The sequence below is a fragment of the Ornithodoros turicata genome, chromosome 2 (genome assembly GCF_037126465.1).
Source record: "Ornithodoros turicata isolate Travis chromosome 2, ASM3712646v1, whole genome shotgun sequence".
NCBI classification, from domain to species: domain Eukaryota; kingdom Metazoa; phylum Arthropoda; class Arachnida; order Ixodida; family Argasidae; genus Ornithodoros; species Ornithodoros turicata.
Genome location: NC_088202.1, coordinates 31,952,260 through 31,967,254, shown reverse-complemented (window position 1 = coordinate 31,967,254; position 14,995 = coordinate 31,952,260). Strand labels below are relative to the sequence as shown.

Here is a 14,995-nt window from a genome sequence, read left to right as displayed (position 1 = left end):
TTCCGAACAGTCGCTAGAAACATCTGCGTTCGTGCTTTCGGTGCTATCGCGTTGCAACCAGCCTGGCGACGCCGACAGCTGAGCGATTGGGATTCTCGCCGGCAAAGCCAATTGCGTCCCCGGATGAGGCGAAGCAGGGAAGGGCCGTTTCAACCGGAAGCTGGCAGTTGGTTTCGAATTCGATGTTTTATGAAAAAAAAAAAAGAAAGAAACACGAACGAACTTTGCGAAACTTTTCGGTGTTTCCTTCTTGGAAAGCACCTTCAAGTGGATATCACATTAACTTCGTAATTACCCATTCATTGTCATTAATTTATTTGTTGTTGTTGTTCGTCATTCAAGATTTACTCGCAGACACTTCAAGGGACAATGAAATTTCCAAAACCCCCAGATTTTATTTTTTTTTTTTGCTGGAAACTGTTTTTCCCGCCGAGAAACTAATATGCCAGAAAGCTTTCCTTTCGAAATCGCTCCATCCTGTGAGAAGCGCGCGCTTTAAGTGTCTCTTCCGCGTTCCTCCTCTCCCGCGCGCATTCTCCTGCAGATCGGGTAATTGTACGGGCTCCCTTTTTGGCCCTCGTTACGTCACCGGCGTTGCGTAATGCAAAGTAAGCGGCGTTGGCGCCTGCTGGTCGTACCTACAAGGTCACAAGGTCTCTGGTCGCGTCTGAGGGCTGAAGTTTCTCTTCGTTCGTTGAAGGCGTTCCGATAACACGCGATAATGCAGAGCTTTTTGTGTATCAATCGTTTGCTACTGGCAAACCGTTTGCTACTGGCGTTTGCGCTGGCAGGTATGACACATGAGCTGTACTTTTTCAATGAATGAAATCGTCTTCTGCTGGGCGGTTGTTCACAACAAGGAACACAGGCACCCATCTCCGTGGCTCTGGGCTTTTTGCTAACGCGGGACGTGGGCCTGTAGCGATTAACCGCAACGTTGTATTGGTTGTATCACCGTCACCAGTGGAATGTGCCTGGTGGTTGCTTGGCGTTGCAGTTATATTTACATGTTGGCAATGTGACAAAAAGTGCATTGTGAAGTGCGACTGTGATATTTCGACGATATCACCCTTTGTTGCTCGATTTGTTTGCACGAATTGTCGTAGAAGACTGGGTGGTCTAATGTTTTGTTTTACTTTGTTTCAACCCGTGTTCTTCGTCACAATTACTATTACATGCCCAGCAATTCGGGACAAAACGTAAAGCAGGCTTCACCTGATACTGCTCCCATAGAAGCCATGTATTAGGAATAGAAAAGCGCGTGTAGCACGTTCCTTTGTTACCGCTTTGCATTCGTTCTCTAGTGGGACGTTCTCTGTGTCATAGCGAAACATATGGTGCAAGTTTCGTTAACGAATATTGGGGTCTTCGAGGTTCCATTTTCGTTTCAAATTTCTGACCTGTAAAGTAGGCTTCACCAGATGCACTGAAGCGCTGGTTGAAGCCCTCTACCTGGTGAGTTAGCGCAAATACTCCATATACTTTGCAAGAAACGGGTGAGCAATTGAATGCTCTGTACGGCCTCTCAAACACTCTGCAAGACAGATAAGTTCGCATAATTTGTTGCGCATGCAAACAAGAAAAAAAAAATCTTGCTCTCACGAGGCTCTTGCTTCGATGCACGGAGCTTGTGAGGAGGTCTTAGGCCAGTGGCGCGCGCAGGCAAAGAATATCGTGGTATGAGCGGTGGTAAACAAGCACATAGGCTGATATTAGAGCAACTTTTGCGGTGCGCTGGCACCTTCTGTGGTGCGATCGTACCGTTTCTTTTGTTGTGGGGTAGCAGAATTCGCTTGCGCGAATTCAACCTACCCTTGTTATTTAACCAACCAACAACAACAAGTTGATTCCTTTCGCATGGTAATAAGCAGGCATCATCTACCTACCGCCGCGGGATGCGCGTATTGAAAATCAAAGAGCGCGTGTAGTGTTGTTTTTGTTATGGTGATGCTTGTAAATGCATATTTGTGGGTGAATATGGTCAGGTTCTTTTGGGGTCTCTCCTGCGTCGACTCCTTCTCAATGTGGCTTTCACCCCACAATTCAAGTGCATGATCAAGTGCTGGCACACAAGCCTCTGCTTAACGTGCAGTGTCGTTGTGAACTCTCAGCACATTCTTATGGAATGTGCACTCTACTGCCCGCAAAGAACATACTGTGTGATGAGGTAGCCCCTATCAACAAGAGACCACTCAATTTAGCTGCATTCATTGTCCCCATGAAGATCCTGTGCTCCATCCATCTCGGGTTCTTCACCTGGTCATGGACTTCCGTCTTCCATTGAATGGACGCCCTCATTCTTTCTCGTATTTTCATCCTTCCTTCATCAGCTTCATATAATGTTCCACGTGCAGTGGGTTAGGGTACTAAACCACCGCGGTGAAACACCCCATCTCATCGTCATCATCTATTGTTGGTGTTGTCCTTTGAGGTTCCAAACTGTTCCGCTCGGTTTGTTGAGGGAGCTTCACTTGGGAGCCCCAATGTGTGTGTGTGTGGGGGGGGATTTTCTTTGCATACTTCCGCATATACTTCGCGTGCTCAACATTCCGCTTGCATGGATTCGAAATAAGGAACAGATCCAATGGTCCTACAACCCGAAGTCCTGAATAGGCTGTGAAAAGAACAATGAAAATCAGGCGAGAAGATGGTGATATTCAGAGGGCGATGGTAACATCCCCTTTCTTTTTCTTTTTTTTCTGCCAATAAATCCCCCCCCCCCCCCCGCAACGAATATCTGTTTTCAAAGTCCCGAACGTACACACTCATCCTGGCCTCCTTTAATGTTCTCTATGATTAGTCCTTCAAGGAGCCATATTTGCGTATGAATGTCTTTATGTTTGCGCTACTTGGCTACGCGCGTTTCGGATCGTTTTTCCTCTGTTTGGTTGGTAACATGTGTCATGGTAACATCTATTTCTGTCATTTGTCATCCATTGTACATTCTCCCGTCTGATTTTGTACCAGCCAGACATTCCGCTGCTGCACGAAAAAGAAAAGAAACGGAAGAAGCAAAGCTTTTCAGACATAGTATGCGGAAGCAGAATTGGCACAAGCGGAAGACCAGCTGTCCAGCACCGGATCAGAATCCGTAAAAGTGAAGCACAATTCACTTTGTTGAGTATGAGGTCATCGTAGTGCAGCGCACAGTTCAAGCAATTCCAAACAGTTCTAGCAATTCGTCGAAACATTTATCTACATAGAGGTGACATCACGGGCTTTTACAGCACCCTGCTGTGTGTGATCAAGAAACTCCGAGAGCGTATACAACGTGTTGCGATAGAACCGTGTCACCTTTGGTTCACCAGTAAAATATCAATGAGAAAACATACAACGCCCTCGTACATTTATCGCTTATCGGTGCTTCAGAGAGATGTAAGAGGGAAGCAACGCTGCCTCTGAGACACCCAAAGCGCATAATCCCAAGCAGCACAATGTACTGAAAGTCGAGTGCAATAGGGGTGGACGGTATGTGTCTTATCGATGTTCTGTAGTTTCACGAATCTGTTCAGGGCCTTTCACCTACACGTCCACCCCTATTGCACTCGACTTTCAGTGCATTTTCCTGCTTGGGATATCTTCTCTTTTTATCTTCAGATTGATCGAACCACAGTTAAAGCACACGGGTATCAAGCAATGGAAGCTATGTGAGCACCTGCTGTACAACGCCTGCGGTCTGTTTATCAGCATCGTGATCATACCATGTAAAGGTTTATTTTAAGCTCTGTACAAAGAGCGGCTGGAACTTCCGAGCATATTGCATGATAAGCCAATCGCCCTGTTTCTTTGAAGCGGGTGGCATCACACTGCTAAGCTTGGATATGAGAATTTATTTATCATATCGTTTTCGTAGAGTTCTTCCGATGTACTAAAACTCGCTATTAGCGAGGTTTAGCGAGAATTCTTCCGGTGTACTAAAACACACGATAACACGCGTTTTAGTGCATCGTACGCTATCGCCTTTGCATACGTAAGGGATAGTGTGGTGGTCCTGCGCAGCTCTCTAATGCGCGAAGCTCTGTTTTCCTCATGCGCAGAACCAACAACGCTATCCTTTACGTGCGCAAAGGAGATACCGTACGATGCACTAAAGCTCACTATCAGAAAGTTTTAGTGCATCGTACGCTATCGCCTTTGCATACGTAAGGGATAGTGTGGTGGTCCTGCGCAGCTCTCTAATGCGCGAAGCTCTGTTTTCCTCATGCGCAGAACCAACAACGCTATCCTTTATGTGCGCAAAGGAGATACCGTACGATGCACTAAAGCTCACTATGAGATAGTTTTAGTACATCGTACGCTATCGCCTTTGCATACGTAAGGGATAGTGTGGTGGTCCTGCGCAGCTCTCTAATGCGCGAAGCTCTGTTTTCCTCATGCGCAGAACCAACAACGCTATCCTTTACGTGCGCAAAGGAGATACCGTACGATGCACTAAAGCTCACTATCAGATAGTTTTAGTGCATCGTACGCTATCGCCTTTGCATACGTAAGGGATAGTGTTGTGGTCCTGCGCAGCTCTCTAATGCGCGAAGCTCTGTTTTCCTCATGCGCAGAACCAACAACGCTATCCTTTACGTGCGCAAAGGAGATACCGTACGATGCACTAAAGCTCACTATCAGATAGTTTTAGTGCATCGTACGCTATCGCCTTTGCATACGTAAGGGATAGTGTGGTGGTCCTGCGCAGCTCTCTAATGCGCGAAGCTCTGTTTTCCTCATGCGCAGAACCAACAACGCTATCCTTTACGTGCGCAAAGGAGATACCGTACAATGCACTAAAGCTCACTATCAGATAGTTTTAGTGCATCGTACGCTATCGCCTTTGCATACGTAAGGGATAGTGTGGTGGTCCTGCGCAGCTCTCTAATGCGCGAAGCTCTGTTTTCCTCATGCGCAGAACCAACAACGCTATCCTTTACGAGCGCAAAGGAGATACCGTACGATGCACTAAAGCTCACTATCAGATAGTTTTAGTGCATCGTACGCTATCGCCTTTGCATACGTAAGGGATAGTGTGGTGGTCCTGCGCAGCTCTCTAATGCGCGAAGCTCTGTTTTCCTCATGCGCAGAACCAACAACGCTATCCTTTACGTGAGCAAAGGAGATACCGCACGATGCACTAAAGCTCGCTATCAGATAGCTTTAGTGCATCGTACGCTATCGCCTTTGCATACGTAAGGGATAGTGTGAGTAGTAAGTACTGACCACGTTTATCCGGAAACGCATCTTCGTCTGGACGCCATTAATTAGCAATTAGAGCTAATTGGGACCCCCCACATTAATCAGCACCCTCCAGGGAGCCATCACACTAATTGGGGAATGTCTATCTCGCGTCCAGACCAGTTGTGCGTTTCCGGATAATCGTGGTCATAAGAAATAAAAAAATAGGCAGAAAATAAAATAAAAAGATAGAAATAGAGTGGAGAGAAACAATTTATTCGAAAATCAACGATGCCGCGGCGAAGAAGCCGCTCCGCAACACCCGAGTGACCAGCGTCCGCCATGTTGGTAGTTTGCACCCAGCAGTTGCAGAGATCGACGACAGGTGGCCACTCAGTTGCAAGGCATCACACCAGATGGCGCCACCATCATAGCTCTAGACGAGAAAGACAGAACAAGATACTAGCGGCAGGTAAAAATGACAGCACTGCTAAGCAAGTCTAGGCATGCGAGAGAAAAGGTCTAACCGCTACTGCTAAACAGAAAACAGTACACATCGGGGAAAAAGGCTTACGGGGACGATCGCTTAGGCCTAACCACAACACTACGCAGCTAACACAAGGCGGGAACCACACATCGCTAAACATGCGAGAAAAGGCTTAACACGAGCGCGGTCACCGCTAAACACGGCAAACATACGAGGAAAGAGGCTTACGGGGGCGATCGCTTAGGCCTAACCCCAACACTACGCAGCTAACACAAGGCGGGAACCACACATCGCTAAACATGCGTCAACAGGCTTGGACACCGCAAAACAAGTCTAAACATGCGAGAAAAGGCTTAACACGAGCGCGGTCAAATCACTCGTTGGTCACCGCTAAACACGGCAAACATACGAGAAAAGGAGCGCGTCAAATCACTCACCTTTTCCCCCGCGGCAACTTCCAGGCAGAAACTGAGCGAGCGCGGAGAACACACGTCTGCTCTCTACGAGATCCAGCCAGAAACTGGGCGAGCGCGCGGAGCGCTCGTCCGTCTTCCGCGACGGTCCGAGAGAAACTGAGAGAGGCGACGCGCAGCGGCAGCTATGGATGCGCGCGCGCCCTCTGCTCCACCCGTCCGCGCATGCGCGCGCACTGCTAGCTCCCTCTGCGCCGGCCGCGGGTGTTTTCGGTATCGGCTCTCTGCTGCGCGCGCGCTCGCGCTCCTAGCGGCGACGGGTGGCTTTTCAGTTTTGCTTTCATTCTCCGTTCTTTGCGCGCGCGCGTTTATCTGTATAAAGGCAGCGCGCACCGCGCTCGCGTCATCACTACGTGAAGATGTTCAGCTACCACTCTTTACAAAATTGTTCCCGTACCCACGCTTCTTGGGAAGAAGTGGAGAAGGAATGTTTCAACGGCGAAAGTCCCCGCAACGAGCTTGTCATCACTGCTTTTCGCTACGTGATAGACATGGTAGGCTTTGGCAATATAGGAGAGATCTCGCCGGGGCCGCTGCAGGAGATCGTGCGTCGGATCTACGCCCGTTACAAGAACGTCTGCATAACGGTTCCTGACGGACCCCTGGGACTGATGAGCGAATTTGTGAGCTTGGCCAACGCAGAATTCAACTACATCGCTGCAGACATCGTGGACCTTCTCGCTCGTGCCATCGCTCATATTAAGCACGCCCTGCGGAAGCAGCGACATTTGCAAGCAGTCTACATCGTCAATTTTGTCACTGATTTATTAAATACCGATTGGTTATTGACATGCAACGCATTAAACAGACCGAATAACTTTGACGAGACTCTGCATGTTCTTTCACTGAAACATCTTTATTGAATACATACAAAGGACTTGGTCGATAGATGCCTGCTCTTTGTTCCACGGTCACTCGATTCACAAAGGCGCTCACGGTCTTCCTTGCACAATGCTGTACAAGGAGGTGTCCTACTGCTATACAGGAAGGCAGTTGGGCCTAACGGGGAGGTTGCTGGACGGCGTTTCCTGTGCTGCATGATGTGCGACGACAGCGGCTACCGCTTCCTGAAAAACAATGTCATACATAGAATACACTCACACAGCAGAGACGGTCAACTTACATTTTGCTCCACGAAATGCCTCGCGTCGAGGATGAATGCCCCTCTCACAGCAGAACCACTCGACTTACATTTTGCTCCACGAAACGACTCTCGTCGTGGATGAATGCCCCTCGTGGGCTTTCGATCAACCGTTGTAGAACCAGACCGTCTTCTCCCCGTCTCATTGCGCTGATGGCGTCTGTACTTTGGACACCGCGTCATGTCTTATTCGACGCCTTTGCAATAACGCATAGGATGTCGACGATGACAACCAAACGAAAAATGAAAGAAGGTTTTAATTTAACCCCAATTTGAAATAATTCTCCCTTTAAGAACTCCTTAATTTTGCATAATCAACATGGTCTCTAATGAAATTCGTGTTATGCACGAATTCTCCCCCCCGTTTTGGAATAATCTAACGAAAAATGAAAGAAGGAGTTCAATTTTGAATAAGGCCAGATTAAAATGTTCCCCCAAATCTTCCCATTACGCCTAATCAGAATTCTCTTACCCATTCCCAATTTTGAGTGATGCGGATGGTACACCGCAATACCCCATTAAGCCTAATCAGAATTCATGGCCAACATGAATTCTCGTCCCTCCCAATTTTGACTGGGGCGGGGGACGCCCCGCAATTCCCCATTAAGCCTAATCAGAATTCATGTTTGCCATGAATTCACGTCCTTCCCCAATTTTGAATAATGCGGGCGATGCTCCCCCTAATTTTGAACTTAGCGGAGCCTAATCGGACCTCATGTTAGGCATGAAGTCCCTCCCCCAATTTGAAATAATTCTCCTGTGTGCACCTAGCAAATAGAGAAAAGGAGGCATTAATCAAACATCGATCTAAACACATACAAATGCACTTACCTCCTGCGCAAGCAGACCGAACGTTGTGGTGGTGGTGACATCGTCGACATCATCATCTTTAACTGCGGTCTATCCCACGCTCGCTTTTATACGCAGGATCTGTGGTTTCCTATTCTTCTATTGTATTGGGGCAGAGAGAGAGAGAGAGAGAGTCGCGTGATGCGAAAGACGATATGCGTTTATTGGCTGACGTGTTTACATGGGTGCTTCATGGTCTTCCATAAGAACCCAGGGATCCAATCTAGTAATAAAGAACCAGAATAAGGATTCTACGAAGAAAAACCACAATCGAAAAACACTCACGGTATTTGACTCGCCATCCAGCGTTCAGCGAGTTCTCTCCAACCCGCTGCACTCGCTCTGTTCCACTGGTGCACCAGGGAGTAGAGGAGGTGCTCCGCTTCCCCGAAGCTTAAAGGAGCAGTACCTTCTAGCGGTAAAGTATGCTCCCTAAGCTTCGGGGCACTCTGAAAAAGAGCTCTCCCTCTAGTCCCCGCTGCACAGCGATTTCTCACCACTCCCTGGTGTAGCACGCCATGAGCACTTCTGTGGTGGCCGTCTCAATGTCTTCTTCGCCTACGATGGCGAACGCTTGCAAAAACGTCTCCATATCCAAGCGGGGCACATCTCCCCCTGCACCGGGGATCAGCTGGAAAAATAGCTGCACAATGTGTGTCACAGTGAAACCTACAGAGGAACGTTAGGTATTAGAAAATAACTATTTCTAAACAAGAAGAGATAGAGAAAAACTTACCAAACGGCGGACGAATGTGGACCAGAAGGTCCAAAATCGTCTGGAACGTATACAGCATTTTCTCGGCGCTCTTGATTCGAGAATAGTGGACAAGGGGGGTACAGGGGATGCCCATCTTATAGTACAGGGTTCTCACGCTCGCACTAACCCCATTCACGTCATATCCATCGATTACGTAAATCCGCCACTTTGCTTCTGTGACAAGATGCCGCCCTTTGTTCCTCCAATATCGTGCGAGGAGGAGGAGAAGGAGGGGAGACACAGGGGGTTCGAGACCAGACACGTCCAAGGACTACAAAGACGGAGAGAGAGAGAGAGAGAGAGAGAGACGACCCGCTGTCACATCCTGTGTAACCGTCCCAGAGTGGGATTCGAACCCAGGGATCCTTCTACACTGGGCGCGACACACTAACCACCAGTCTAATTCGTACTGCGTGACGTTTTTCGTATTGCGGGGTTCGTGTCTACACACGTCACAACATGTTCAAACACGTTCAAACATGTTCAAACACGTTCAATGACGTCATAGAGAGAGAGAGAGAGGAAGTAGTGTGTCAAGGGACGACTTCGACGCCTGTGTCCAAACACGTCCAAACATGTTCAAACACGTTCAATGACGTCATAGAGAGAGAGAGAGAGGAACGAGTGTGTCCAGGGACGACTTCGCCGCCCATGTCCAAACATGTTCAAACACGTCTTAACATGTTTCAACACGTTCAGTGACGTCATAGAGAGTGAGAGGCAAAGCTTTACTATAAATGTCGAAGCGAACGTTCGATCGTCATTCCATCATGATCAGCTTGGTAGATCCTCGTAAGTAATACCCATGACGTCATCATCATCGTCGAAATGTTCGAAGAGTTTCGTTTCCAGTGTACAACACTTTTGCTGCGCGTGAAGTCGGTTTTTTCCCGCCTCACATATTTCGGGAGATTGGCAGCGCCCGCTTCTTCTGCACCAATTGCGGTGGATTGTGGTCCAAAGGTATGCTTCCTCGTTATTTTTTTAATACGTTCTATAACCAGTCACATTTTTTTCAGAGCAAAAGCATTGGACGGACCGATTGATTCGCCCGTTTCTCGGCTGTCGGACGGTACCGTTCGACGTACGTTGCGAAGGACTTCGACTATTGAAGGAAGATGGAGAAGATGGACCATCAGTGTCACTCTGTGACTGAAGAAGATTGTACGTGTGTATGTGTTTGAGATATAAAAACACGCGTTTCTCACACTCCTTTCGTTGCAGATTACGAATGGCTACTGACGGGAGATCTACCACTGGTCCTAACCTTCAAGCCTCCTCCAAAGACCTTCTTTTTGCGAATCGGCGATCAACTGACTACCTGTCGCTGCGGTGGACTCTGGTCGAGAAACCCCAGCCATTGGTTAGACTCGAGCCTTTGTCCGTATTTGGGCTGCCTTCCCGAAACCAAAGCTGGAGCCTAATTCATGTGTAACGAGAAATAAAAAAAGGTTGTCTACTCTCATTCCGTCTCAGTCATGATGACGCCCGAGCAGAGGTTTGCCACCTTTGTGCAAACACGAATGTATCGGGACTTGCTGCGATTACGCGATTATATTCACGGCGATAGCTGCGAGGGAGACTTTCGCTCGATTCTCAAGACGATACCCTTACGTCTGTTCACCGTCAGTGGGAAGATTGCGAAGAAAATGAAGCGTTTTGTAGATTACAAGCTCGAGCTGTTGGAAAAGTATAGACGAGGAGAGACAGTCGACCCGTGTCTCATCAACGCGGGTTTCAACCGACCCATCGTCCGTCGCTACTGGCTTCTCCACACATCCCTCGACGTCACGGTGCAGACCGGCGACGACGGTGAGCGTCGGGTCAGCACGTTGGAAGATCGTCTTGCAAGGGTCTTGTGTATGTCGTGAAAAAATAAATAGTCTATTTTTTACGAAACGAGTTCGCTCACGAGGAGACGTTTTATTGTTTCGTCATTCTCTTCGAGGTTACAGGAAAACATGGATACACAACTTTTCAAGCTGTAGCGTTTCGACATGCGCGTGGCTACGTAGATACAAAAAAGCCCGCAGTAAGGCGAAAAAGGCGATTGAGTACACTTGTCGTTATACTCGTCCACTACAGGTAAAGTCTTTCGAAGGTTTGCTTCAATGGGGGGAAGTCCGTAGCTGTCGAAAAACACAGCAGACCCGTCGTAGTTTTTCAGGTAGAGCACCCAGTGCTGCCCGCGTCTTCTTCGCTCTTCCGTATTGATGATTAAATAGCCGGGTTTGCGTAAAACGAAGGCTTCGTCGGAAGCGCAAATGCCTCTCAGCATGGAGGAAGCGAGGGGGTTCAGGGACACGAGTTCCAAGATGTCGCTCTCGTACATCTTTTCTTATGGGAAGGTGACCGTACGGTCCTTGTCGACGTACATGAGCTTGGGACACTCGGAAATCAAGAGGACGGTGACCGCGTGTGGAAGGGCTTTAGCGAAGCGTAATTGCAGGCGAACGTTTCCTTTTCGCCACTCGTTCAAATGCGAAGGAGAAGAACACTTGTCCACGTCCAAGTTAAAGTAGAGAAGGAACCCGTTCATTTTAAATCACTCGTAGCTATACTTGAAATGTTTCTCTCCCAGTTCTTGCAAGAAGTTAAAGTAGGGAATTTTGACGAGGTCGTTCTGAAAGTCGTACTCGGCTCGCACTTGCTGGCCGTCCACGGAGAGCATCGAATGAGACACGTCATAATGACGGAATTTGTAGGGGTTTGATTGGATGTCGCCGAGAAAGTCGGACGTGGCGAGCAGGGCGACGCATAATTTGGAAGGTACCCTTTCGGGGTAAACGTTTTCAAAGTGAGCGTCCAAGCTCCCGGCACTCAAGCTCCGCACCTTGGTTTCCAATCCGCGTAACACGTAGATGGCCGGCGTGGTCTGAAGCCGCCGCTCGTATTCCAAAAATAGGGAAGGTGCCAGCGTCACCTTTTTCAAGTGTAACGTCATTTCTTTAATGTCCACCTCGTAATTGTACGTTTTCTTCTCTTTGGGGACCGATACGAGTTTAAATTCGTCGTTGTTTAACAGGAAAACGACGCGAATTTCGACGGCAGGTACCATCAGGCGCGGCTGTTGTGTCGCGCCCAGTGTAGAAGGATCCCTGGGTTCGAATCCCACTCTGGGACGGTTACACAGGATGTGACAGCGGGTCGTCTCTCTCTCTCTCTCTCTCCGTCTTTGTAGTCCTTGGACGTGTCTGGTCTCGAACCCCCTGTGTCTCCCCTCCTTCTCCTCCTCCTCGCACGATATTGGAGGAACAAAGGGCGGCATCTTGTCACAGAAGCAAAGTGGCGGATTTACGTAATCGATGGATATGACGTGAATGGGGTTAGTGCGAGCGTGAGAACCCTGTACTATAAGATGGGCATCCCCTGTACCCCCCTTGTCCACTATTCTCGAATCAAGAGCGCCGAGAAAATGCTGTATACGTTCCAGACGATTTTGGACCTTCTGGTCCACATTCGTCCGCCGTTTGGTAAGTTTTTCTCTATCTCTTCTTGTTTAGAAATAGTTATTTTCTAATACCTAACGTTCCTCTGTAGGTTTCACTGTGACACACATTGTGCAGCTATTTTTCCAGCTGATCCCCGGTGCGGGGGGAGATGTGCCCCGCTTGGATATGGAGACGTTTTTGCAAGCGTTCGCCATCGTAGGCGAAGAAGACATTGAGACGGCCACCACAGAAGTGCTCATGGCGTGCTACACCAGGGAGTGGTGAGAAATCGCTGTGCAGCGGGGACTAGAGGGAGAGCTCTTTTTCAGAGTGCCCCGAAGCTTAGAGGAGCATACTTTACCGCTAGAAGGTACTGCTCCTTTAAGCCTCGGGGAAGCGGAGCACCTCCTCTACTCCCTGGTGCACCAGTGGAACAGAGCGAGTGCAGCGGGTTGGAGAGAACTCGCTGAACGCTGGATGGCGAGTCAAATACCGTGAGTGTTTTTCGATTGTGGTTTTTCTTCGTAGAATCCTTATTCTGGTTCTTTATTACTAGATTGGATCCCTGGGTTCTTATGGAAGACCATGAAGCACCCATGTAAACACGTCAGCCAATAAACGCATATCGTCTTTCGCATCACGCGACTCTCTCTCTCTCTCTCTCTGCCCCAATACAATAGAAGAATAGGAAACCACAGATCCTGCGTATAAAAGCGAGCGTGGGATAGACCGCAGTTAAAGATGATGATGTCGACGATGTCACCACCACCACAACGTTCGGTCTGCTTGCGCAGGAGGTAAGTGCATTTGTATGTGTTTAGATCGATGTTTGATTAATGCCTCCTTTTCTCTATTTGCTAGGTGCACACAGGAGAATTATTTCAAATTGGGGGGAGGGACTTCATGCCTAACATAAGGTCCGATTAGGCTCCGCTAAGTTCAAAATTAGGGGGAGCATCGCCCGCATTATTCAAAATTGGGGAAGGACGTGAATTCATGGCAAACATGAATTCTGATTAGGCTTAATGGGGAATTGCGGGGCGTCCCCCGCCCCAGTCAAAATTGGGAGGGACGAGAATTCATGTTGGCCATGAATTCTGATTAGGCTTAATGGGGTATTGCGGTGTACCATCCGCATCACTCAAAATTGGGAATGGGTAAGAGAATTCTGATTAGGCGTAATGGGAAGATTTGGGGGAACATTTTAATCTGGCCTTATTCAAAATTGAACTCCTTCTTTCATTTTTCGTTAGATTATTCCAAAACGGGGGGGGAATTCGTGCATAACACGAATTTCATTAGAGACCATGTTGATTATGCAAAATTAAGGAGTTCTTAAAGGGAGAATTATTTCAAATTGGGGTTAAATTAAAACCTTCTTTCATTTTTCGTTTGGTTGTCATCGTCGACATCCTATGCGTTATTGCAAAGGCGTCGAATAAGACATGACGCGGTGTCCAAAGTACAGACGCCATCAGCGCAATGAGACGGGGAGAAGACAGTCTGGTTCTACAACGGTTGATCGAAAGCCCACGAGGGGCATTCATCCACGACGAGAGTCGTTTCGTGGAGCAAAATGTAAGTCGAGTGGTTCTGCTGTGAGAGGGGCATTCATCCTCGACGCGAGGCATTTCGTGGAGCAAAATGTAAGTTGACCGTCTCTGCTGTGAGAGTGTATTCTATGTATGACATTGTTTTTCAGGAAGCGGTAGCCGCTGTCGTCGCACATCATGCAGCACAGGAAACGCCGTCCAGCAACCTCCCCGTTAGGCCCAACTGCCTTCCTGTATAGCAGTAGGACACCTCCTTGTACAGCATTGTGCAAGGAAGACCGTGAGCGCCTTTGTGAATCGAGTGACCGTGGAACAAAGAGCAGGCATCTATCGACCAAGTTCTTTGTATGTATTCAATAAAGATGTTTCAGTGAAAGAACACGCAGAGTCTCGTCAAAGTTATTCGGTCTGTTTAATGCGTTGCATGTCAATAACCAATCGGTATTTCAATAAATCAGTGACAAAATTGACGATGTAGATTGCTTGCAAATGTCGCTGCTTCCGCAGGGCGTGCTTAATATGAGCGATGGCACGAGCGAGAAGGTCCACGATGTCTGCAGCGATGTAGTTGAATTCTGCGTTGGCCAAGCTCACAAATTCGCTCATCAGTCCCAGGGGTCCGTCAGGAACCGTTATGCAGACGTTCTTGTAACGGGCGTAGATCCGACGCACGATCTCCTGCAGCGGCCCCGGCGAGATCTCTCCTATATTGCCAAAGCCTACCATGTCTATCACGTAGCGAAAAGCAGTGATGACGAGCTCGTTGCGGGGACTTTCGCCGTTGAAACATTCCTTCTCCACTTCTTCCCAAGAAGCGTGGGTACGGGAACAATTTTGTAAAGAGTGGTAGCTGAACATCTTCACGTAGTGATGACGCGAGCGCGGTGCGCGCTGCCTTTATACAGATAAACGTGCGCGCGCAAAGAACGGAGAATGAAAGCGAAACTGAAAAGCCACCCGTCGCCGCTAGGAGCGCGCGCGCGCGCGCAGCAGAGAGCCGAAACCGAAAACACCCGCGGCCGGCGCAGAGGGAGCTAGCAGCGCGCGCATGCGCGGACGGGTGGAGCAGAGGGCGCGCGCGCATCCATAGCTGCCGCTGCGCGTCGCCTCTCTCAGTTTCTCTCGGACCGTCGCGGAAGACGGA

At 48.6% G+C, this 14,995-nt stretch overlaps 1 long non-coding RNA gene across 1 annotated transcript; it reads right to left on the bottom strand.

Moving 5' to 3' along the window:
• Positions 1-5,420: 5,420 nt before the first annotated feature.
• Positions 5,421-6,191, bottom strand: LOC135383306 (uncharacterized). The gene is made up of 2 exons (XR_010419800.1): positions 6,085-6,191; positions 5,421-5,596 (listed from the first exon to the last, which is right to left on the bottom strand). It is a non-coding gene; the product is annotated as an uncharacterized LOC135383306 (long non-coding RNA).
• Between the last annotated feature and the right edge of the window lie 8,804 nt (positions 6,192-14,995).